The sequence below is a fragment of the Typopeltis vanoorti genome, chromosome 23 (genome assembly GCF_054136105.1).
Source record: "Typopeltis vanoorti isolate ZY-2024b chromosome 23, IOZ_Tvanoo_1.0, whole genome shotgun sequence".
NCBI classification, from domain to species: domain Eukaryota; kingdom Metazoa; phylum Arthropoda; class Arachnida; order Uropygi; family Thelyphonidae; genus Typopeltis; species Typopeltis vanoorti.
The window spans coordinates 85,764,088-85,791,146 of NC_143571.1; the positions used below are offsets into that span (position 1 = coordinate 85,764,088).

Genomic DNA, 27,059 nt, shown 5'->3' on the forward strand with positions numbered 1-27,059 from the left:
ATGAAAAAGTTACATCATTGCTAACTTCCTATCAACAATTTTCCTGCAAATCAATCTGATATCTGTCAAGACTCCAACATTATCAGATCTTATATTTCTGTTTTCTATGATTCTATTTTACTGTATCAATCCACTTAGATCTAAGTCTTCCTCTGGGTCTCTTGCCTGCAATACTAGCAAAGAACATTTGTTTTGCTAATCTTTCCTCTACCATTCTGTTTAAGTGGTCATACCATCTCAGATTAGCTCTGCTAACATATTCATGGATGCTAGCAATGTCAAGTTCTTTCATAATATCGCCATTTGTAATATGAAACTGCCACTGATGCCATCTATTCAGTCTCCTAATTTTCCTCAGAACTCTCCTATCTGTGGTTTCCAGTCTCTGAATAAGTGTTTTATTTTTAACCCAACTCTCAAATCCATAAGTTACAATTAGTGTGAATACGGTCTTGTATACAGCTAGTTTAGTATTTTGACTAATTTCTACCACTTTCTACCATACCAGCTTTATTGATTCTGCTTTCAATTTTCATATTTAATTTTCCATTTTCACTAAAAATTGTGCCTAAATAACTGAAATATTTTACTTGTTCTATAAGTTCATCATTCAGGATGTTTTCAATGTTACTTTTTTGTCTTTGTATTGCTGATTTTCATTGTCTTTGTATTGCTGATTTTCATATCAAATTTACTACTGCTGTAATTTAGTTTACTTAGAGAATCCTGAAGCCTTGGACTGCATTTGTTTAGGAGTAGAACATCATCTGCATAAAGCAAAGAGCTAAGCGTGATATCTCTGATTGTAAAATCAGGTTTAATACCAATTTTCTTCATAATGTGATCGCTATAGATTAGGAATAAGGGTAGAGAAAATGAGCACCCTTTTCATATACCTGATTTAACATCAAACCAGCTTTCTGTATTCCCTCAAGTTCTAACTGCTGACTTACAACTCAAATATAGACTATGTGTTGCTCGATATAACGTCCCATTTACACTATATAACTGTGCAATTTCGAACAGATTTCCTCTTCTAACATTGTTATATGCCTTTTTCAGATCAACAAAACATAAGTGTAGATCCTTGTTATATTCCTATCTTTTCTCATCTATTTGCTTTAAAGTAAAATCTACTCCTTTATTTAGTATGAATCCATCGTGTTCTTCTCCAAGCTTCCCTTCCACAAATTTTCTCATCCGTTTCTAAAGTATTCTTGCATAAATCTTACCAGTAATGCTTATTAGAGAAATTACTCTATAATTTTCACATTCACTTTTATTTACCTTTTTTTGTGAATGGTACTAAGCTCTACTCTAATCATCCGGGATTCGAACCTCTGATCAGGCATTCTGAATTACGCAGTGTAACCACTGTAAACTTTTATATCTCCATATTTGAGTATTTCTAGCCGAGCTTCATAATAGATCCCCCCCCCCTCAGGGTCTTACCGCATTTTACGTTCTTATTGGGTTTTATTTTATTTCAAGTACTGATATGTATTCCTGATTGCATTCCTTCAGAGTCTTTTCTGCCACCATTCCTTCACCGTTGTTTTCCTTTAGCAATCTTTAAAGTAATTACTCCCGACATCAAGAATATCTTTAGTTTCCATGTCATCATTATCATCTCTAATTTCTTTTACAGCGCACTTTCCTCCATTTCTGAGTTTTTTTCAATAGCTTCCAGAATATTTTGCCACCTTCCTGATATTTAGTTTCTATATTCTTACCAACCTTCCCATGAGTTTTGTTTAGCTAGTTTTACGCATTTCTTTTACACGGTGATGTTTAGGCTTTGTTGTAGAACATACCTTTCTCAACTTTGCCTGCAATACAATAGAATAGTACAGTAACTGATGCTCTTTTCTGATTTCTTTTACTTGCTACACGAATGCAGCATTTTCTACTTCTGTTATTTTAGCAAACACTTTTCATAGAAGTTAATTGGCATGTCTAATTACATCGCTGTCTGTTAAAACTGTTCGATTACTTAAAAGAATAATAAAATCCAACCTCATAGCGTTACTTTATTTTTTTATTCTTCGTTCAACGTTTCGTTTGTCAAATGTAAAGTATTGTCTCTCTATGTATTTAATAGGGAAGGAAAAAAGATAATTTCTTTATCAGAAACTAAGTGTGACTTGCTTACATAAGCGCTAAGCATATCTCCTTCTCTGTTTACACTTTGCATGAAATTCTCCTTTAGAACATTAGAAATTTCTTAATTTATCACTTCTCGACCAATTCACTGACATTTATTAATCACAGATGATATGTTCATACGAAATATCAATTACAAACTTGATATTTCACTCTATTCATTCCACATACCAACTTGTTCTTCAGCAGATATTTTTTGTTTCTTTTGCGATGGGAAGGAATTTGCTCTTGTGGACGAAAATAACTTGGTTGCCTCGATATAACATTGGCTGATTCAACTTCAGTTGAAAAGAACTCAGAAATATTCATTTTACTTGGAAATGCGATCTTTCGAATCATGTGGCATTCCTCGTTCTACTGGTTGAATTAAAGATGCTTTATTACATGATGATGATGAAATGTGCCCTAATATTTTTCTAATTTACTTGACAGACTTCCTCTCGTTTATGATCAATTCTTTTTGTAATCTGTAAACATTTTATTTCCTATTTTTTCATATTCCCCGAATGTTATCTGTAGAGGACAATGTAAGGATAGATTGTTATTGAACTATGAGCTCTGATCATGGCAGGAGGGTAACACCAATAGCCGAGCCTCAGTTAAAACTTCATTGGCTACAGCATTGCCATCCATTACCCTCCCTGGGTATCCATATCCATTTCAGTCGCCTCGGCATGGGCGACTAAAATGGGCTGCGGTGGAGCTATTCTCATCCCGGCCACCACACAGGAGCCTCTATTTTTATTAAGCAATTAAAGCTCTGATCATGGCAGGAGGGTAACAGCAATAACCGAGCCTCAGTTAGAACTTCATTGGCTACAGCATTGCCATCCATTACCCTCCAAAGGTTCTATATTTTTTATATATATATATATATAAAAATAAAAATCCTTATAGTCCTTATAAGGACTGGCTTAAAGGGGCGAAGCAAGAATGCTTTTCATATTCCCCGTTATCTGTAGCGGACAGTGTAGGGATAAGGTTATTGAGCTATTATTAAAGCTATGATCATGGCAGGAGGGTAACAGCAATAGCCGAGCCTCAGTTAGAACTTCATTAGCTACAGCATTGCTATCCATTACCCTCCAAGGGTATTGGATTGGATGAATCAATCACCGCATCTCACGATGCTTTTATTTCAATATCATTTATTTTAAAAAAATAATGGTATTTTAGTAAACATCTTTAAATAAGAAATTGAATTAAATTAAATATTAAAAATCTATTTTATAAATAGTATTTTATGATAAACATTAGTTATTTTATTGCAATATTTGCTCATTATTAAATTTCAGGATAATAAATAATGATTTTATTAGATTACTTTATTTTCAAATAACCTCGGTAAATAACAATACGTTTAAACTAATACGCGTTTATTTTAGCACAGACGCCTGCCATTAGCAGACATCAAATTCATTATTGCACCCAAATCATCCTTCGGCGAGATGAAAAAAAAAAAAAAACACTTGCTATTAAATTAAATTTCCAAATGAGTCCGCACGTAATTCAATCAACGGTATTGCTATCGGCCAAACTCCTTAAGCCTATTCTATCTCTGTAAACCTACCACTTGGTAAAAATTGTTACACACAGCGGCGGCTCTATCGGATTATTTGTTGTGCGCGTCGTTTCATTTGATGGTAACCCGCACTCCCCCCCCCACACACACACCTCTCTTCCCTCTTGCCCTTAACAAATCACTATATTTCGTTTCTTCTGTCAACGACAATAGCAAAGGCACACAATTAATAACATCTTCGCTGCTATCTAGTCAGTGCTCTTCACGAAGCTCCGGTACCTCGGTGGGTTATTTCAATTTCCGCTAGTGCAACCCACGGCATTTTCCAATAAATTACCCTCACACTTCCCCGAGCAGATATTGGAGCCGCTATTGTACACTGGGAATCTCCCAAATGCTACTTGACGATGTGTGAATGTAATTGTTTGTATCCCCACAATTATCGCCACTGGACGCGGCATTATTATCTTTATTGGCTGTTAAATGTTATTGATCTACGTAAATACCAGCACTTCCCCACCCCTCTCCAAGAAAACCAAACAGAATAAATTACATTTATTTCCCAGGCAACCAGCCAATGGAAGATTAGTCCCTGGAGTTAATTTGTAAAATGGATTTGTCAATTTAGCAAAGAACAAATTTGTTTCATTAATCTTCTATTCTTCACTCTTTTTTCGTAATCACAGTGTTTAAGGAAGCTTTGAAAATTCATTAGAATATCTTAAAGAAAATAAACCTTAGCAAAGGGACTACTTACTTTTTTATGCTTTATTAATGTGGTCCCGATGAATGCCAGTCATATGATAATCACTGCCATGTTTCGATTGTATCCATCTAACATATCCGGCATTTAATCCAATACAGAGCCGAACGAAGCAATGAATTTCAAGGAGTTGATTCCATTGCGTATTCTGTAGGTATGGCCAATGAAATCCATAATGGGATTCTCAACCCCCCCCAGGCTTCTTGTAGTTTAACTCGACTTGGATTCTTTAAGTAAGAATAATATATAACAATTCATGAATAGAAAATTGCTGCAAAGATCAAAAAGAGGCACACACACACACACAGAGAGAGAGAGAGAGAGAGAGAGAGAGGAAAAGGACGTGAAGGGATTAGATGATAAAAGGAGAGAGAGAGAGAGAAAGAGAGATCTGAAAAATAAAACATAAATACAAATGAAGGAAAATGAAGTACGAAAAATTGATGCAGGAAGAATGAAGAAGGAAAAACGATGCAGGAAGAATGAAGAAGGAAAAACGATGCAGGAAGAATGAAGAAGAAAAATGACGAGTGGTTCCGGAAGAATAAAGGAAAGAGAAATAATGAAATGTTGAAGAGTGCAGAAGACAAAGGAGAAAAAGAAAGCGATGAGACATGGAAGAAGAAAAATAAAAAGCAGAAAGAAAATGGAATGCGGTGAACTACAAACACAGAATATTGGTTACAGCTTATATTACTAACGAAATGGGGTATAAATTCCGAACTTGCAATTGTCAATCAATGTAGCTTTACACACTAATTAATTGCCGGTTATAATTTGTTTTCAATTATTACCTGAGATTAAAACCTTTGATTTCGCTGATTTTATCTTATAGTATTCACTCTAAAATTATCAAAAGTTTATAAATTCAAACAGAGATACTTCCCGTGGAACCCATTAGAAACAAACCACCAAATGCGATGTCGTCGTTGTGGATTAACTGGTTTGTGCACAAATTCTGAATTCTATTCCATTTTAAGATAATTGAATTCATGATAGAATTGCTGCTTTGAAAAAAACTTGGTTGGTCCTTAAACAGCCCATAAATTTATTTAATTTATTCTCTTGTTATTTATCCATCTTTTCTCTTTCCCCACTCTAAATGCCAAGCCTACATGTAATTAACAGCGAACGATATGCTTAAAAGGATTTACAGTTTGTTAAAAACACCACCACCAGACTTCCATTTAATAAAACAATGTTTCGTGTTTTCATTTAAAAAGCTCGTTTTTATGTCCCAGTAAATGGCGATGTAGCTGAGAGATATTTATCTAAGACAAGCCTCAAGTCACTTTCACTATCAGCTAAGGTGTGTGTGTGTGTGTTCTGGACAAAATTCTTGAACCTTCGACGTGTTTCCTTAGAACTGCCTCTTTGGCGATATATTGCAGATTAATAGCCTATTTATTTTTCCATTACGATCCCTAATCTTTAAAGTACCCAGTCTCCAACGCTACATCTTAGGGATTCGCTAGTCAATAAACGAAAGTTCCCAGACTTAGCATACCAAACTCGTCTCATGGCGTACGTTAGCTTTTTTGTTATTATTTATTTAGTCTTTAATAAACTCCTTCCTTCGAGAATATAATTGCTGCATACAACACATTTTCACGAAGATTTTTTTTAACTTCATTGACAAAATGATTCAATATTTAATGCAAATATTAAAATTGCATGTATGTAAATAATTGGTGTGTTTGAAATATACAAACAAATATATAAATTCACTTAGTGTTTCAGTTCTTTCATTTATTTCTTAAAAAAATAATAAATAAAATAAATGTAATTAAAAAGAGGACTTTCATTACTAAGAATGAATCCTCAAAATACAAGTAGTTTGAAAGTCTAAGCAAATTTAATTGACGGCTTTGAAGAGCGACATATTTTTTAGGTGTCTCCAGGAAACCATCGAGACCCTCCGTAGCTCAGTCAGTATAGACGAAGCCCTTTGGTCTGAAAGGCCTTGGTTCGATTGCCGTCAATGATGTGAGGAACCTTTATCTGGTCTCCTTCGACTAAAGGTGAGTTAGCCGTTCTCTTACGGTGGTAGGTTTTTTTTCACCCGGAAACTCGGGTTTTTCGTCCACCAGAACAGGCAAACCATCCCCATGAACAAGCATGGATTACAGTCATGAATATGTCCCAGCCATGTGCAGGTCGCGAGCCCGGATAAAATAGGGGGCGAGGTTGGGGAAAGCAATGGTGAATTGCCGTGTAAGTAATCTCGCCAGGAATACTTTGTGGGCGAAGCCTACAAAGCCACCTACAGGTCGGAAACGACTGAAAGGGAAAATCAGTCAGTCAAACAAAGAAAACAATCAGAAGCATATTTCCGAGCACTCGAAATGATTTCGGCGCAGTTTTAAACTAGTTGGTATTCCCTGCACGAACGTTCTGACTCCCGGTTTGGGTTGTTATATATTTTATTTATTTTTTTTATTCATTTTTGCATTCACAAGAAAATTGTCAGTGTTTCTAATAACTCCATTTAATTTGTTACATTTTTGCCGCCTGTTTCACTATCATTTATTATGGTGTTTTGAATTGGTTCAAAATATTATAAATTTTACTTTTATACGGCCTTTCTGTAATTTTAACTATCCAGATAAAACATTTCTGGCTACTGTTATTTAAATGAATTACATCTTCAAGCTGATTTTATTATTCCGAGATTGTCCGCTATACCGTCAATAGCGATCTAAGCGCCATCTGTATGTTTAGACATATTTAATTCTCGAGACACGAAGTTAGCGTTTATCAGCGAAATATATTTCTGGTTCCAAGCTTGCTCGACGTTGTGCGAGTGTGTGTGGGATCCAAATTATATCGGAGTTTCAAAGGCAATTTTTTTTTTTCTTAAGTCAAAAAAGCAAGGAAAACTAGCTAGGAAAGAGTCGGCATCACACAAGCAGTTCGTGTCCCCGTAGTCCTGTCACGCATTTCTTTGTGTCAAACATATCGGCAAAGTGAGGCGAACGTCTTGTTTAAGGAACTCTAAGAGATCGAACAAGAATAAGGAGTTGCCGGATATATGAACGATCTTCATCTTTTCCATTTCCAACCAGTGTTCATCTGAAAAAAAAAAGTTTTTCAAAGAAGTCAACTTTTTAATCTCAAAGACACCGAAGTGATAAATTAAAGAAGAAATAAAAAAATAACCACATTCTAAACGAATTGAATTTGTATTCGTGGAGGAAGAGAGGAAGAGGACATCAGACAGAATTATTATGGAGTTAGACCGAACTCTTTGGAATTCTATTCAGAGAATATTGAAACAATATTCCTAGCTGGTGAAAAAAAATGAGTATTGCGTGAATTTTTCTTTTTGCTGGTTTGCATTGTTGAGTTTTGGTTATATTTTATTTTTTTTTGTTAAGAGCGTTAAGTACTGATTCATCCACTTATCTAATGATTTGCATTGTTTAGTATTATAATATGTTCTAGTTTTTGCTTTATATTGATGAAAATTACATTCCCTACGTCTAATGAGTTTGCACGTTTTTGTTGATCTATATTGTTGAGTGTATTGCTAGATTTCGGCTTTTGAAATTAGAAAGATAAGCTCTTTATTCTGTTTGTTGAAAATCAGGTTACTTTTCTAAATGGTCTACATTACCGAGAATTCTGTTAGGTTTCCGGTCGTTGATTTAGATTTTTTTCATCGCGTTACATTTCTGGATAATGTACTGTACTCAATGTTACCGGGTGTTAGTTTTTTGCTTCGTCATTTTAGTACTGAATTATGTATTACATTTATGTCAAATGAACAACACTGTTGAGTACTTTAAGGCAAACGTTTTTCTGAAAATAGTTCGCCTTAAACTTACAGTCTGTTATGTTCATCTTATTTTATTAAGTGATTAATTTCTTTTGTGAAATTGTGCGCATGGTAATCTAGCGGACTACGATTTAGTGATCATGGTGTTCACTTCTCTACGGTACATCCAAACAAAAAAATATCAAACAAAAAAAATCATTCAAATACGGAGTTCTCTTTCTGCGAAATGCAATATTTCGCCATGCAGTTAGTGCATCTGCAATCGTCATAGCATAGAAAATTCTCTAAGCGGAAGTTTATTTTGTAACAAAAATTCTCTTGACACCTGTCAGATGCTGCAAGAAGATGTATGGTCCAATCAACTGGTCACCAATGGTATCACGCGACACGTTTACAGAAAAACGATGCTGAAAATTACTTTCCACTTTTCAGTGTGGATTGTTGTCTTAAACCGAGAAATAGGAGTTTCAAATATCGGTCCAACGCAAGTAAACCGAGCCTCATCGGTGAATAAACGTAACGTGCGAACGGGAACTGTGAATCAAGCGGCAGAATCCCAATCGACTAACCAAGTTAAAGATGTTGAATTCCTTGAATATGGTGTAGTATATGACCCTTAACAGTGTAACGTTTCTCCTACTGTGAATGCACAGGCCTGTCATAGCCAAGTAACCTGGCTAAGTTAAATAATGCTAATCAGGATGTCTGTTACACAGTCTGTTAGATGTTTTAACTGCTTATTCTCCGACATGGATGACCGTTTTCATGGATAAAAATGCTTAGACTATTATTTCCCAAAGCATCATAAAGCACCGGATTTGATCCCGGGTCTTTATGCCCAAAAGGCCGCATGCCGCCTCGTCCTTCCAACTGCGCTGCAATGGGCCACTCCATATTATTCCCCCCCCAAAAAAAATGTAGCAGCATTTTCAGCGCCTCATTCGCTAACATTTTTTTTAAAAAAATTATCAGACTCCGTACTACTATCTTGGTTCTTAGAAACCTAGTTAGTTGTATTCAAGTGCCAGCTTGCTGATAGAACAATCTTCATATGGCAGCTCTGAGTGGAAATGAAGCGGAGATAACTCGAATTAGTCGTAATATGAAGTCACCGAACATTTTGAAGAAGCATAAATCAGCACCTGTTCATTTGCTTATGTCTGGTGGATGTAATATTATGAAATATTATGCCATTATTTGATTAAAAACAAGGGAAATTGTAATATGCAAAAGGTTTGTAGAAATATGGCCTTGTTTGCTTTTTTGTTGATTTTTGAAACCGAAAAAGGAGATAGCAAGTGGAAAAAAACTACACTTTCCCTACGACAATATCTTTTATAGTTTTAGTAAACTATAAAAGTTAACCTTTTATAAATTTAAGTCTTTTTAAAATATAAATACTTAAATTTTACAGTATTTGAAAATACATAAGAAACTATTGCTTCGAATTTACGTGGTGTATCCTTCATAGTGTTCACTTACGTGAATGCTAATAAGGAAACAGTTCTATTATGACGAATTTGTTTTCTTTTCATACTTAACATTTAAAAAACAGGTGAATCTCTTTGTGTAGCTTGAGATCACTACTGTCCTGCTTATTGAAGGCTTGAAGCGTACTGAAAAGTGTCATGTGGGATCAGATTATGTAAATTCCCAGATTCCTAACTTTATCCGTTGTACTAATATACGATGTATTTAACATTCGTTGATTCGTTTCCTAAAAAAATAAATAAATAAGTAGTCATAGTAAAAATGGATTCTACTAGTTAAAAATATCCTGCTGAAAATCAATCTGTGGAGCTGGGGGTTTCCAGCAATTATAAACTATAAAATGGCTGAAAACATGCGTACACTCAAGTAAGTAAGAAATTTGAAATGAAAGGAATCTTAATTTGAACAGAAGAAAAAGTTCTGTGAATTATTGCTGAAATAGAATTGACCATGAGTGCCATACACTGTTTTTGAAATCGGTTGTTTACGGTTGAGATTCCACAGTGCATAAGATCTTCATGACCATAATGAGATACTTCGAAACAATTTAAATAATTTCTCAAAAATAGAATTTCATTTAATCCTTCTGCAAAAGACAATGAAAACAGTAATGCAAATATCCTATTTTGTGAAATAATCCCGGTTTCATCTCTGAAGGACCTGTTGTAGTGTAATTGCTGCCAGAAAAGAAAAAAAAAGCCCATAAAGAATATCGTAAATTGAAAATCCTCATTTGTAATTCAGATCCTACTGCGTTTTGCATGCATTTTGAAATGTTGAAAGAAAAAGGTAGGCATTAAAAAAGCCATTTGGAAGTCCAGTAGATCCTTAATTGGAACTGAAACACAGAACTTACAATTAAGATAGAAGTATGTAACCAATTAGTGAATAAAAGTGTTTTTTTTTTTTTTGAAATTTCAATCCAAAAATAAATAGAAATTCTCTGATAAAGCAATGTAAATACGACGAAAAATAATCTGAAATAATTAGTTTCTTCTGCCTTTATTCAAATATTTTGGCGTTCCTCTTAAATGCAAATTATTTAGTTGCGTTTGTTTATCGTTTTCTTTCAGTTATATACACTTTTTCGCTTGTTTTCCCTATTCCATACACGTGTTTCTTAATCTGTAGATAAAATGTCATATCGCATGATAATATTCCCTCACTTGTAATATCCAAAAAGGGAAAAAAAAACTAATTTCTAAAAGAAAGAGCCATAAGGCTTTATTTCGGAGATGTAGAATTACACAAAGTGGATATTAGATCCAACATTATTTCAAAGCCGAATGTTTGTAGAAACTATGAAAGTTTCGTAAGTTGACCTGAGAGCTGACGAGAATACAATTCTCGGTATCCCCGAGTTACCTTAGCTTGCACTACTTAAATGACATGGGCGATACCCAAGCGTCCATCTGTTCGCCTTTTATTAGTGCATTTGATAAGGATTCACTGGCTTGACAGCTGTTACGAATTAGTTGCTTCTCTTCAGAGGCCAGACAGAAATATGATACATCAAGTAATAGGTTGGATCTAGTACCCACTTTGAAAAAAATATCCTATAAAAATCAACTCTTATTTACATAGAATGCGTATTTTAGATGTAAAAACAAAAACGATTACTGATAATAAATAAATTATTATTGGTAATAAAGTGTGTTCTGTACTTTCATCCACTTTCTTTCTCCTATATATAATACCCCATTCCTACAGACTTTAAATTGCAGAATGCGCTCCATATCTCCCTTTCATTGACAAACCGTGTAATGCCCGTTAGGAACCCGAACTCCACCATGGCCACTATCCTGAACTCCGATCTCCTATCTGTATTTTGATGGGATACAAAAAACCTTGTAGACTTCAATGCTGACAAAACTCAGTCCCATTTGAGCTCTCGCCAAAAAAGATCTCTCATCCCTTCTCCTAACTTTCAGTAATACCTAGATATGCAAACATGATGAGATTTACATTCTTGAACTGACCTACACATGAAACCCTTCCTGACGCGATCGCATCTCAGCATAAATTCTCCAGCGGGGAAAAAAAAAAAAAAAAAAAAAAAAAACTCGGTGTACTTCGCACAAGACACTACTTCACACTTTTACGACTGCTAAATTTATATAAAATTCCGTGATCCATCTGAAATATTCAATATTACACATTTGGGGTTTTGCAAGCAAATCCTCTATAAGATTGCTCTGTTCTATCCAACAGAGAGCAATCTCTCTCTCTCTCTCTCTAAGAGCCACTTTGATCCTTCTCTGATAGACGTTAAGTTTCTGCATTATTGCTGTTCTACAGACGCTTTCACGGACGGTGCTCTGCTGAATCATTCTTTCACTTTCCTCAAAAATCATAAGTGCAACAGCGTCTGAAAACCAACATCCTTTTACAGTCCGGGTTGAAACTCATTGAACCAAATCCTCTGCTTCCTTTTTCCATTCCATCTGCTTCTGATATTTAGAATAGCCTCTCCTACTCTAGTTTCCTAAACAGGAAAAGAACAAAAAAGTGAACACATTACTCCTTTTTATTTATTTCAGCTAGCGTATAATCTAGCTTATAAAAGAGCTTGGTATCTTTAACACATTACTTCGTTTTTTGCCCTCTTGTCTAAACACCGCACTGATATGCTAAATGACTTCTTACATTTCGTGAATGGGTCATATAAATTAAACCAGCCAGCATGGTTTAATCATTGGACTTAATTTAATTGGATTTAATATAATTTAATTAATTGGATTCAATCATTTCATCATTGGGCTGTGGTTCGAATCCTGCCATGGCATTGATATCTGCGAATGTCTTTAGATGGAATTATTTATCTAAACTAAGATCAAGAGATGAATTTTACTTGCCTTACTCACACTGGAAGATGGATTTTCTATGTGCTTTCAGCTGCCTTAGAAGAACGAAGTGGCTTGAAAAAGTCCAGGTTTAGCCTTTAGAGAAGGTTTCACCATTATCTAATTCTATATCCTCGAAGTTTTCAAGCTTCCATGAGTGGAATTATATAAAAACAGTAAGAAAGTTATCAGTTATGCAAAGTAGGCTGGTAGTAATTAAGACGCATCTAAGCTAGGTATTGATACCATAAAAGAATATTTTTTATCAAAAGTGAATATATCATCCATAATACAAGGAAAAATATAAATAACGAAATGCCAGAAAAGCTTTTTTATTGCTTAAGAGCTTTCTCCAATGGAGAGTGTAAAACTCAATTTGTGAACAAAATAACAGGATTAAAGATCCCGAAGTTATTTTTTAAATGCACTGCAAAGTATTACTCTCAGTGCATCAACTTTTATTTATCGCACTACACGAATATTAGTTTAGAGAATGCAAAAGAAAAATCTAAATGCGAATCAATATATTGATAAATATAGAGCATTTCACTTAGTCGAACGTTGATCATGTTTAGCGCTGCTACTCGACAATTCTATAGATTCATGGCTGAAATAATTTAAAAATTGCTACGCTCACTGCAATATAAGAAAGTCTACAGCTGTCTAGGGAATAGTAGCGATTTAGAGTTTTTTGCCTTGTATAAAAACTACCGAATTGTATAACAAAAATCTCCACGATGCAGAAAGCATTATAGCAGTGGGAAATTAAAAAAATAACAAAAATAAAAACTCGGTGATGCTTCGATTGGAGCCATGTGAAAAAGGCGTCGTGGCGTATAGGGATGTCTGATGCCTTGTAACAATTTCTTTCTATCGCATGGAGGTTTTTCTCGTTCCAATTGATCAGCTCTTTCATAGCCTCCCATATTTCGTAATGGATTTCCAAAAGAAAAGGAAAAAAGTAGAATTATAACATTGGCTAGAGATTAATGTACGTAAAAGCATTAGGGAATATGATTATGATTTATCTATTCAGAAATATAAGTGTAAAAGTGGCTGTCGTCCTCGCCACATATAGGGTTATATTATGTAGTAGTTCTACAATTAACTAGAGTGTGTTTCAAACGAAGTGGAGCTCGTCAGGTCAAGTGGTGTTTCATGTTTTCCCTTGGCCTTTCACGTGTCCACCGAAATTTTGTACAGTGAATTACAGGAAATGAGAAACGAGTTATATATATATAATGCTTTTAGAAAAGCAATAAAGCTACACTGACTTGCACACTTGGATTTCTTAGATTTGATGTCTTAGGTTCTCACTCTGTAATTTATCGACCTCCAGCATTTTGACATTAAATGTTCAGACGTTTTCGTAGTCCAATATTTTCTTGGACACCAAATAAAGAGTTTTGTAGGAACAGAAATGAAATAGAAACTACAATGAGTGAGTGAGTGAGGAAGAGAGAGAGAGAGAGAGAGCTATAAAGATTTAAACACTATAATGAATGCATCCTACATCCAGAAAATGTATTTTTCTGGATGAAGGATGAAAGTTCCATATTTGGCCTCGAGAGCAGTATTTCCGGATTGTGTAAAAAGTAAATAAAACTACAAAAAAGTATAAAATGAATGAAAGAAAATGTGCTCGCTTACAGTAGAATGCAAATAATCTTTTGTTGGTGGCAGAGATATAAAAACGAACACAAAAATACCACATTTTGAATGACAAATGCCCAAACACTTTTTAACTGATCGAAATCTGTTATTTTCCACAATATTGGAATATTCTAATTAAAGCAGATTAGAACATTTAAAAAAACTTCAAGCCAATTCAGATGAAAACGTCTAAACATTAGTTAAAGGGCACTGTATATTCGTTTATTTCATTTTATTTAAATAAAAATTTCCATGAAGGCATCTGACAACTGATGAAGAGGAATTGACGAAAGAAAGACACCATTTTATAGTCTATAGTCTGTCTTACTGATATTAACGTTCCTTTACCCCCTTACCCCCAACGAGATGCGATTGAGTAATAACTGAGCAACACGTGCAGCGTTCAAAGAACGCTGTGGGTATATTCATAGCACATACCGAAGTCAGGCCATTTCCAATAAAATTTAAAACTTGTCGACACCGCAGCGCAAGATGAATGGGAAATTCAGCGCATGAACATTACTCCTTACTGGGGGTAGGGGTTATATTTTCAGATAGGTCAACGTAGGGCCGACTCGCGACTTAGAACTTTCTTATGTCGCAGACAACAGCATCCTTAGGGGGAAAAAACTATGATTGACGATCACTGCCTTGGTGAATATTCGAGTTTGTGGGCTGCAATGCTTTAAAGGTTTTAAGATTTTAAATTTAAAATATGACACAGAATATAAATTTGTAGTGTAGCACACGGAAAAACGGGATTATGTAATGGGGAGGGCGAAAGTGTGGCCAATGAAAAATGAAGCTGATAAGTGAATACGAAGCAGCCAAGATAAATGAGGACGCAAATGTTTTATTATATTTTCATGTGGTTAGATTTTTATCAAACGACTACCTCTTTACTGATATAATAGATTGTCCAACGGACCGTCTTGAAATCAGTGTTGCAATCTTTTATAACATCCGCTTCAGCTATTTGGACAGGAGACACCTTACAGTCATTTACCACGCAAAAACATTTAATTGGTATTAACGGTTAAAAGGACAGCAAAAGATGAAAAATTGTTTCGAAAACCTTTATTTTTTAGGAAGTTTAGAGGTTACTTTTGCGCATTAATTTGTAGCAAACGGCTGTTTAAGGTAAAACCATAAAAAATTTGGATTTCCAAGTGGAAGTGAAATGAGTAACGTCCTGAAGGGAAATGTGTTAACTTCCAGTTTGCCATTAGAAAGTGGAATGTGTTAACTTCCGGTTTGCTATTAGGAAGTGGAACGTGTTAACTTCCGGTTTGCTATTAGGAAGTGGAACGTGTTAACTTCTGGTTTGCTATTAGGAAGTGGAATGTGGTAACTTCTGGGATACAGTTAGATGTAGTCGTAAAATTGTCACATCTTGCTATGAAGGTTTTGCTCAAAGTGTTCCGTAAATCATTAATTTCTCAAGTACTGTATCTTACAAGAAAGAAACAGTCTTATGATACAAAAGAAGAATATTTGCTAAAGCAAGATTTATAAACTAAACCCCCCCCTCCCCTTTTTCCAACAACTTTTGTTGCAAATAAGTAGTCGGTTTGCGATCAGTTGAGGTAGGCCCTCAGTTTCAAGTTTATTCCTTATTCAGTAAAGATGCTATAACAGGGCTCTTCACATTTCGGTATTTTGAATGAATGGCAAATTATTTTGCTCCTCATAAGCTGGATGAAAAATCAAAATAAAAATTAGTCTGTTTTGTCAAACTAATTATCACAATATGTATTAAATTAATATATTCTCAAGTAATTTTTTTTCAATTTAAATTGAAATGCTTGAATGCCTTATCTCTTCTTAATTTTTCTCATATTAATACATCGAATTGTCTAAGTCTACTCTGCGGTGGGAATGGGAACCATCTCTTTTGTTCACTCAACTGTGATACGAACAAAACAGAAGAGTGTTTTGGACAGAGTTCATCTGAGCACCATCACTGATCCGCTACCTCCCACAGCCGACAAACAAATAGCGACTTTTAAATAAGTACCCGAGTGGTCTGCTGTCAGTGACTTGTGAAATGACGTGGAGAGATTTGATTTATTGGTGAAAAAAGAATGATGGATATTGACAGCATTAAGATCGCGAAAGATAAAGAAGGAGGAGGGGAAAAAGAAGAGAAGAATAAAGCACTCAGAAAAAAATAATAAAAATAATAATACCAGTTATGTAGAGAAGAACAAGTAGTTTGCAAAATGTGAAGGAATAACATTAGAAAATAATGGAAAAACTATGAATCGGGGAATTGAAATATCGACAATAAAATAAATAAGAGTTTGAAAGTAAAAGAAACAGATAAGAATCTATCGTAACAATGTGTCAATGAATACTAAAACTTGCCAAATGTTAATGATTATCTGGCAGAAATTAGATCAAATGCAAAATACTATTATGGTTAAATGCAACGATGATCAAATGTAAATTTATTTCCTCCATCTAATCATCAAAATTTCAGATAATCTAATCATTATGCCTCACTCCATTCTCCCGTACCCATCCAAATAAATAAGCTGCCTGCAGAGCTTTGAATATATTCTCGGACAACAATCCAACACCTAACAAATTTTTATTATCGCTTCCGTACATGAAAAAAATTCTAACAACTGGTTATTTTTGACGACTACATAAGAAGATATTTTTCTTTTATTGTGATCTCTTAAACATAAGTTTCGCGTGGTTTTAACTCAGATTACCTCAGCCTTTCACTCTGTACTATAAAATTCCATTATTTTCAAGTTATTCTTATTTTGCTAGAATTTCGACTTCGAAAGAGAAGACGAATATGAAAGTGCATCGACTTATTCGAGGGGAACGGAAAAATGATTCCATCCAGATGCACACACACACACTCACATACACACAAAGAGAGAGTAGTGATTCGTATCTTAAAATTCGTCAAGCTACTCTTCTAAGGTTAGTCCCCCTCTTTCGATATAACTGATTCTATTACAGTTTCAAGTGCTTTCAAATAATCCTCTTATAGGAACTGCTTGGGACTCTATCACAGATGCACCATTCCAAGGTGTGTTTTAAGTTTATTGCCTTCAATTCCTGATCTGGCAATCCATTTTTATTCTAAAAGTAGATATATATTCATATTCGCGATGTGCCTCTGTTATGACCTATTTTTTGTCAATAACAGAACAGGAAATACGTGTGTATGCTTGTATTTGTGTAATAGGGATGATAAAAAACGTAATATTTCATATGGATATGCCGAAGAATAGTTTTATTTTTAATTTCGTGAGCTGCGAAGAATTGCAACACAGTTTTTATCGCATAAAATAGAAAACGTTATCTGAAAAATATTCTTCGTATTGATCACACCAGAAACTGTTCTTCAAGCTCTCTATTGGTGGGCAGACTTATTTCATAGAAACCAGTGCTTTTGTAGATTTAATCTACCTGTTTTATCTCCATTGTGCGAGAAACAGTGTACATCCGGAGTATTCCTGTCTCCACTACTTAAGAAAATACACTAAAACGCGAGTATTAAATTAGGATAAGTTATACGAAGTACGGTGCTTAACGTGAAAAGAGACTGTTCATATTATTATCAGATCATTTCCTTTGTTTATTTTTATTGCATGAGGAATTTGAAACAAAATTTGCATCTACTAAGTCGAATGAATTATTCAACTATCAAATTAAGGTAAAGCGAATTACGAACACCTTTTTTTTTCTGTATTCTAAGACGCTTCCTTGTTAAGGAAGGCGTCTTACAATGCCCGAATATCTGTTAAGGTTAATTTTTCTATCCGTCAGTCTCTCTGTGTAAGAAAACGAATGAAATAAAATAATATAAACAACAGAAGCATATAAATCGCTGAAAAAATGATGAAATTTTATTGTGGTATAATAGTAAATAATTAATCTTAATAATAATTACTATTATTATTAATTTATTTATGTAATTACTTGTTCTCTTTTCACTCTGTAGCAAACATGCGCGATATGCATGTAATAATTTATGACTTTTTTTAGGTTGTAAACCTATTGATATTAGTATCCTGGTAAATCCTAAGGTTTGACAAACCAGTTATTTTAATACAGTATACCCTTAAAATATAGGTATCCTGAATAGTTAATTGTTTACTTGTTTATGAGTTCAGCTGAATAAGTATTGCCTCTTTTATCGTTTGGTGAATTAGTATTCTAAAGGTTCAAAACAATGGCTAGATCAGACGGCAAACAGGAGATGGGACGTTACATAGCCTAACATTACATATGTCTGTAACAAATAACAAAAATAAATAAATAAATAACTCAGAGACTCCTTTGTTGAATCCACTGATTCTTCCGTAAATTAATCAACTGATTACATTTTCGTCAAATTTCACGGTATTATTTTTTTACTACGAAAACACATTTATTTTATTTGCATAATAAAACTATTCTTACAAACATGCATCTTTTACGTGCATATTTGTAAGAATAGTTTTGCTAATCCCAACTACTCGATTTGACATGCTTTCATATGCACACGTATATAGCGTATAAAATATGAAACTAATATCTAATAACCGATAAACTTTTTTTAAAAATAAATTTATCTGTTAACAGGATTATTTAATACTTAACTGAAATAGCCATCGAATTGTGTACAGTGAAACTACAAAAGCTTCGTCATTATTAAGAACTAAACACTAAAATCGTCTTCATTGAACTCATTTTATCCAAATAACTAAGAGATTTTCTTGACCACATACAGTTAAGTGTGTAACAGATGTATCAAACTGAAATCAGAAGGTCAACAATTAAGTGGGTCACACCATTACCGTTTTATAGGATGCTCAGAGCACATCCTACGGTTTCTCCCATTGCATCGATTACTCTGCTATACAAATACCAACATGATCGATGAGCACATTGTCACCAAGAATTCCTCGATATTCACCGGCTTCTGTATACAAAGTTAGTAGCCACACACGCACATACACATACACACTGAAGAATCTGTAAATTAATCAACGAGAGCTTATAGTTGTTAATTAATGTTCATCTTTAGCCTGTAACGAAGCTGGCAGATCAATCAGGGAAGTTCCCTCTTTTGCCAATTGCCACAACCGCAATTCTAACTAAACCGATAATTACAACAGCTGTGCGTGGGCCCAATAGCTACCAATTTACTGGCCATAACACCACGCTGCATTGAACAGCCCTAAGACTTCATTAGTAATTACATTTCGTTAACTTAGTATTAGTCGACATTCGCAGCTGTCTGACTAGCACGTGAGTAAGCCTCGTTCAAATGAGAGATGGATTGAAGGAGAAAACGTGTCAATGAGTTCGGCTTAATGCTCGCTTTGTTTATAATTTTCTTAATTCGACAGTGTGCCCTACGTATTAAAGGTGCCGCTGTAAAGAGCGAACACAGCAATATCATCATATTTTCTGCTGAGTAAGTCACTTCCCACAGCGTTCCAGTTCTCTTAAGTAGGGTTACGAAATAGCGGGAATAATCGAGGTCATAGTTGAATAAAATACAACAAACTGAGAAGCAAAAGAGGAAATGTTGGAGAGCACGACTCTCATTCATGAAAGTTGTTTCTTAATAAATAGAGAGAGAGATAGAGAAAGAGAGAGAGAGAGAGAGAGAGAGAGAGAGAGAGATCAAAGAGCTGTCAGTTAAACGACGACCATTTCTTAACTATATTACAACGCAAAATAATTCATTCTCAATCCTCGATACTTCTGTTTTCAATTGCGTCAGCCTATTTTTTTTTCTTTCTTGTTTTTCACTTTTGTTTTCCATCCTTTTAAAAGTCCAGCCAATAAGCCTGCTATTTCTCTGCCAGGCTAGACAGATTTTATTGAATTTCAGTACTTGGCAGTCCTTCCTAAATGTGCTCAGCCATTTCGGTATTGGTTTTAGCTGGGATTATGTTTACTGCCGAAATTCGGGAAAAACATTTCGAACTAATACAGCGTCACAATTCCGCTGTAATAAAACTGACATTGGTATTAATTTTCATTAAAATTGGTTGAGATAACTCAGTTTTGCTTAAAGTAATTTTTTTTGTGTCGAAAATTAGCAAAAAGAATTCGAAACACTAGTAATAATTCCCACTTTCTAAATGAAAGGAAATGAGATGACATTAATTATTTCTGTTCAAGTTTGTCATTTTCAATTACCATCCTCATACATGAAGAGGGTAAAAAACTCCAGCACATCAATACCGTGTGTGGACAAATAGTTAAATAAATTTTTAAACTATTTTTAAAATAATGTTTAAAAGATATTTTTAAATTTAAAATTTCTAAAAGATGCAAGAAGATTTTCATACATCTTGTAAACCACGCTCTTCTCACAGAGCAGTTCATTCCATGAAAGGTCATAATCAGTAGGTCCAGCTTATTCTTATGACTTGAACGTTGCCCGCATGTTCGTTGCAGAGTATCAGTCAATCGTAAACAGTATTGAAAATCAATTTTTTCTATAGTTTTCCTGATATTCGAAAGGCATCAATAACGCATGTGCAGTGTGTCCTGCAAAATGCGGAACAGCAAAAGAAATATACGACTTGGTATAACTGACATAAATGGAATTCGCTAATAACGCACCAAGGGCCATACGAGTTTGTTGTTTTAATGATTTACGAGGGATATCCAAATGAAGTTTGTTTCTTTCCTTCTGAGATAAATGCGTACATCACTAGCTGAAACACATCAGTAGAATGAAAGCCTTGTACACTAAGCTAAAAACATGCTGCAATTTTTAGTCAAATGCTATACTCTACTAGCGTATTCGTTATACTTTCTTGGTGTGGCCCAATTATGCCCATTTTTGATGATCAGTTGACTCCAGCATAACATTCCACCTTCGAGAATCCCGCTTCAGATTCATAAGACATTGCAAAAGATAAAATCTATCATCAGTAAAAATACCGGTACAGAACTATATTTCGAAGAAACCTAAATTGCATTTAAGTCAACACTGTATGTAGTTTCCTTTGGTCTTTCTCACACTTTCATCTTCGTATTCATACTGTCCACCACTCATGATAATATGAGTTATATATTTTGGAACCTTCTTCGTTCAACACCAATACAAGTCTATATACCATTCTTCGACTCAATCTGTCCAACACTCGAAGTTCCTTTGATTCTCAAAAGTATTTTATTTGTTTGAAATCGATATTCTGTGTTGAGAAGTCAATGTTTCCTTATCATTTCCCTCACACTATGCTGCAATAGCATCTGCAGTATGGTATGGCATGATACACTGACATATTGAAAGAAAGACACTGGTCTATTTAGTAAAGCGAACTTCCACAATGTAGGAAGCATTGCATTATCCTGAAGGGTTACACATTCTTTTTTTGTCATCCTTCCAGTAATTACAATTATGGATCCGAGCCCATGCAAGGAAAAACAATCCAGAGAATTGCACCTGATACACAAACTTCACACCTAATATGAGGCACTCCAATGTAAACTGTTTCTCAGGCATCCATCGCAATCGCAACTTGCTCTTTGGATTGGAATAAGGTGTGATATGATTAGGTACTTGCATATCATGAATATCCAGCGTTTTCCTATGCAGTCAGAATGTTCTTTACAACAATTTGGTTTGCATTCCCATGATACTTAGTTTATGAGTAACTGTCGGTCTATAGAAACAAAAACTAAGTCCTTCTACTCATTTAATATTCTCTCATCGTACTACATTCCAGCTCGTAATAGTGTCATACTATTAACTTGAACCTATGTAGACTCTTTGAAACCTTAGTTAGTTGTTTATGCATTGTGCCCGGTTTAATATTTCCATAATACCAACAACCATTTGATACTCGGTCCGCCTCCTTCATTGCTGTTAACTTTCAAGGTCTTCCCGTTCATTTCTTGGATGAGTTAAAATCCTGACATTTCCAACGGCTGATAATGTTGCGTACGCTGATTGTAGGTGAGGTACTATTTTGTCAATGTCATGAACGAATGGGCTACTGTTATTATGATACTTCCTATTATAACACTCCTTTCGAAGTCCAAAAAATTCTCCTCTTCGTACTATTGACAATTGACACAAAGAATCTATAGCTGTTTGCCTTATATAGCAGACATACAGTACATGTGTGTGTGTGTGTGCGCGCGTGTGTGTGCGTGCGTGCGTGCGTGCGTGAGTGGATGGGTGGGTGGGGTGATGTTATTTTAAAATATGGAGCTCATCGATACTTGTTTCAACAGCGTATCTTCCTGCTTAAGATATTCTTATTTAATCAGAAAATCTAAAATCTAAATTATGTTGAAATATGAGAACTAAACATAGATCATTGCGATAGAAATAATCTTCTGTTTTCCTTCCATTATCAGACGTATTTCAAAGTCTAAACTCGCCTATTTTTTCCCATACTCTAAGCATGAACTCAAGTTGGTACGGCAGCTTTGCATGCACACATCGACCACTCCATCTTCATTTTGGGCCACGATGTCACGTTCCAAATCGATTTAAATCCATCAGTCTGCTCTTTTTTTATCTGAACAGTATCAAAAACACACGTATAGAAAAGCAACAACAATACCTCGCCATGGTTAATACATACAACAGAGTTGTATGGACAGCTGCAATAACTATCGGCTTAACAGCAATTTGCTGAGCAGTAAACAAACCATCAAATGCTGACGCTACCAGTATGTACTTTGTACATGTGCATCTCAATACTTTGCCCATTATAGCTAAGTGCATTTCGTTGGGGAGATAAAGATCGCGGTATATAATACACTTGCCGTAGATAACTTACCTCAGCGATGTTTAAATCATTTGAGCTTCCTTACGCAAAGCCTTTACTAAGATCATAACCGACAAAAAGAAAACAAGAAAAAAATGCGTAATTTTTCTCAGGATTTTGGGGCGATTTCAGGGAAGTGATCTTTAGTTTCTTGTTACTTAAATAATTTTAATTAGGATGAATGGTCTAAAAACGTCACTACACAACGCTAATTAAACGGAATTTATATCTTCAGTAATGCTGACATCGCACGAGGATATTAAAGCCGTCGTTGCTTTTCTTGCATCTCTGTTTTTATTTTGGGCTTTGTTCAATTAAGAAACTTGACACGGGGCATTAAGTATAATATTAATTATCTTGGGAAAGGTTAGTACAGCTATTCTTTGTGGTCGTAGGGTAGAAGTTTAAGAAAAAAAGAGATGGATTTGATTACGCGAGTGAAGCTCACCCTCACACGATTTTAATTCGGACATTTTCTTTGCTGATTAATTCCCAACAGGATGCAGTTTAATGCATTTGATAGAATTGCCTCACCCTAATCATCAATCAGTACGCATAAAATTGCATAGATGGCAGCTTTATTAGCAACTATCTGTTCAGACACGAGTTTCTTTTGAAAATGATAATTATAACAGTCTCGCCCTTCGCATCCATTACAACGCGTCATTGGGATAACGTACTCCTTCTGTTCTGAAATATCATAGTGTTTTAATATCAGATAACTTCCAGTATATTGAGAAAGTCTCTCTCTCTCTCTCTCTCTCTCTCTTTATATATCGACCACGGAAGGATATTCTTGGCCAACTAGACAGAATAACGTCCGAAGGTTAGCGACTGGCGTTATTTTTTCCATATGATCCCACAAATGTTTGATGGAATTCGAACCAGAAGGATTTATTGAAAATATGAAACTGCATGAACTAAAACTACAAAGATGCAAATGATACGAAAGACAGTTCTAAGAATCCTTACCTCTCTGGTGATATGTGCAGGTGGCCTTCTAAAGAATTCTTCTTCCGCAAGATTTTTATCGTTCACCTTTTATTCTACAAAGAAGAATGATTTACCGTATAAAGATTCTGTGAACGAATACTCTTGAAATCAGTGGCGGCCGGTGAAAATTTTAAGTGAGGGTGCTGCAAATTCAAAATAAGAAAAAAAATTCATTTTTTCCTAATTAGTAACCAATCGGTTAATAAGTAAATTTATATATTAAAAATTGCTCTATTAAAAATATTTACCCTTACCACGAACACCCACCAATATTAAAAGTTTCGTACACAGAAATAACGCGCGCAAGCATACTATATATCTGTAGCGACACTGCTCAACGAGCAGTGTCGGATTCACTTGTTAGGTGCAGTCACAAATGCAAACAAATATCGGGTCTAGCCGGAACTGTCCGAACGTGATAATTCCGACGCTGCGTTAGATCGCAGTGCATTTGTTTCGTAATCTAAAGCATTAATCGAACAATTCCAATTATTAACTTTTCAATCAATGTCGAAATATAAGCTGTAACCATACCATCTTGTATTGCATTTATATAATGTTGTAAACATGGTTATTATTTATAAACACAAACAAAATTAAATTTTTCGCCACTGCTTGATAGCCTTATACAAGCAGTGATGGTATTCATGATATTGTGCAGCACTGATTGGAAATAAAGGTTTCTTAGAATTCGGTGGTATGTGAGATGTCCCGGGATCAAAAATACTGGACATGTTGATTCCAGATAATGTAGGAATTATGTCTAGAATGTTGGGAAGAATACGATGAAAAATACACCGATCCTATGCACAGGGGCATGTTGCAAAAAATTCTTAAAATGGGATCGAGACATTTTACATACACTCTGGAAGGCTCACGTGGCGTCAATCTGCGATACGTTCAAATTAAGAACTCAGTGGACACGATTTCCAACAGGAGGCCGTTGCACCAGGCAATGCACCATCGAGGTAAGTAGCAGCCGGAGGAATTCCCTTACCAAGGTATTCGCTGCCAGCAAATCAATCAGATGAATGTTTCACTATTGATGTGAACCATTTGTGATTGAATTATCCTCATATTATATTCTTTAAATAAAAAAGAATTTTCGTAGCATAGTAATTTATGATCAATACTTTCCATGCTATGTCAGTGAATTGTTCTTAATGGCCTAGATTTAAAGAATACTTTACCATGACAGAAAGATATCTCAGAAACAAATCAAAGCTTTTTCATTTCTTTGGATTACAAAATGGAATCTTGAAAATTTGGCAAGATAACAATTCTGAAGTCAAGAAACATGGTATGCCAACTGGAGGAAACCATACCAAGGCTTTTCAAGTCAGTTTACTAGCTAGCTAATTATTTGCACATGCAAGTTTTTTGTAACCAATTTGTAACCCGCAACTCAGAAAGCCGAATTATAAAACTCTCGTTATATCAGAGAAAAATAGCACTTATGGTTAGGAATGTGAGATGGCGGTAGTTATCAGCCATACTCTCATTTACACTGTCGGGGATCTTCGGAAGAGATGAACTCAACAACAGGTGATTACGTGCATTTTCAAAAGTTAGCTCTAAACAATTTCTGCCTACATCCTATAGGGAATGGAAAAACCTTATATATTTTAAATGATTATGAAAGAATAAAAAAAAATGCTAATTAAGAACATCACTTTCTATTAATATATTCCATTTTTCAAAACACAACGATATGTGTATTATCGTTGCCCATACCGTCCTTTTGTCGACTGGACGATATCAGCACTTTACAGATATAGTACTTAATGGAGTTGTTCGACCTAATCTAACTTAATATCGGAAACCGTATTTAAAATTATTAAATATTATCAGTCAGTGGCATGGTTTGCATTTACGTATGCCAAATACTTGAAAGAACATGCATCCCTCCAAGGATTAGCTTGCTCCTTCAGTTCATCGCAAATAGGTGGCCTTCCCTTTCAAAGGTTTCCCGTATAAATATTTGTTATTTTGTTAGCATTTATGAAGATATCGAGAGAAAAGTTAATAGCGTAATGAGCTCAATAGTCTTCAATAAGAGAAACAAATAGTAAACCGAAACTAAATGATGAAACCAGCCCTTTCAGAATGAAGCTATAGAAGCTTGTTCGTGTTAACGAAGCAAGCGAAATACAGAATTATATTAAAACTTGTCAGACAAGTTGAAATGGAGTTTCTAAAAGCGAATACGTTTGTCTCTCTCTCCTTACTTATTCTGCGTGAAAGATATCGCCCCCCCCCATACTATTTCCCGAATGTTCCCCCTAAGGAAATGACAGACAAAAATCCGCTTCAGCAGCATAATTTTCCATAAATTAACAACAGATTTTCTAGGGAATTGTACGGAAAACTGAAAGGAGGAAAAGACTTCGGAAAAAGGAAGCCAAGCGAAGAAAATCCCACACGGAAAGAGCGTCTAAAATAATGGGCATTAATTTGTGTGACAAACTCTACTTTTGATGACAGAGATCTCAATAAACTGTCCTTTTTCCCAAGAGTTATGAAAATTCTCAAACTAAACGAAATGAATACAAAATAAAGCCTTGTGCTGGAATTATCTCGCTCGGCAACGTTATCTTAAGGCTTATTACACACTGCTGTCCTGCCAAGAGAGACGCTACGTCATTGCACTGCTCCACAAAACAGCCGCTACTACAGAAGCATATGTTTGTTTGTGGGTGAATTTTATAGAGGGCGTGTTAGTCTCGATGTGTCTGTAATCAGCCAACTGATTAACGTATATATTAGCAAAATATTTTCTACGAGGAAAAGCAATATTTGTTATGAAGACATTAAAAATTTAGATGGCGAGCTATATTTCATCTACCTGTTAATTATCGAGACTCCACGTGCAACACACACAAGCTGTCTTCGACTACGGCACACCGAAACAGAGCAACCCTGAATAATACAAGCGTTAGGTGTCGTTTTTGAAAAGTGAGACAAAACATAACCAGACTCCATTAACAGCACCAGAAAGAAATGAAAAACAAACACAAAGTTCATCTGTACCCAACTGGTTCCCTCATTATATATTATACATGGAATTAATTAAAATATAAAACAGTCGCGAGGTGGT

General features: G+C 35.0%; 1 protein-coding gene across 1 annotated transcript in view; it reads left to right on the forward strand.

Annotated features, from left to right (window-relative positions):
- Nucleotides 1–27,059, forward strand: part of LOC150094043 (uncharacterized) — a 333,048-nt gene that overhangs the window by 157,272 nt on the left and 148,717 nt on the right. The window lies entirely within an intron of this gene.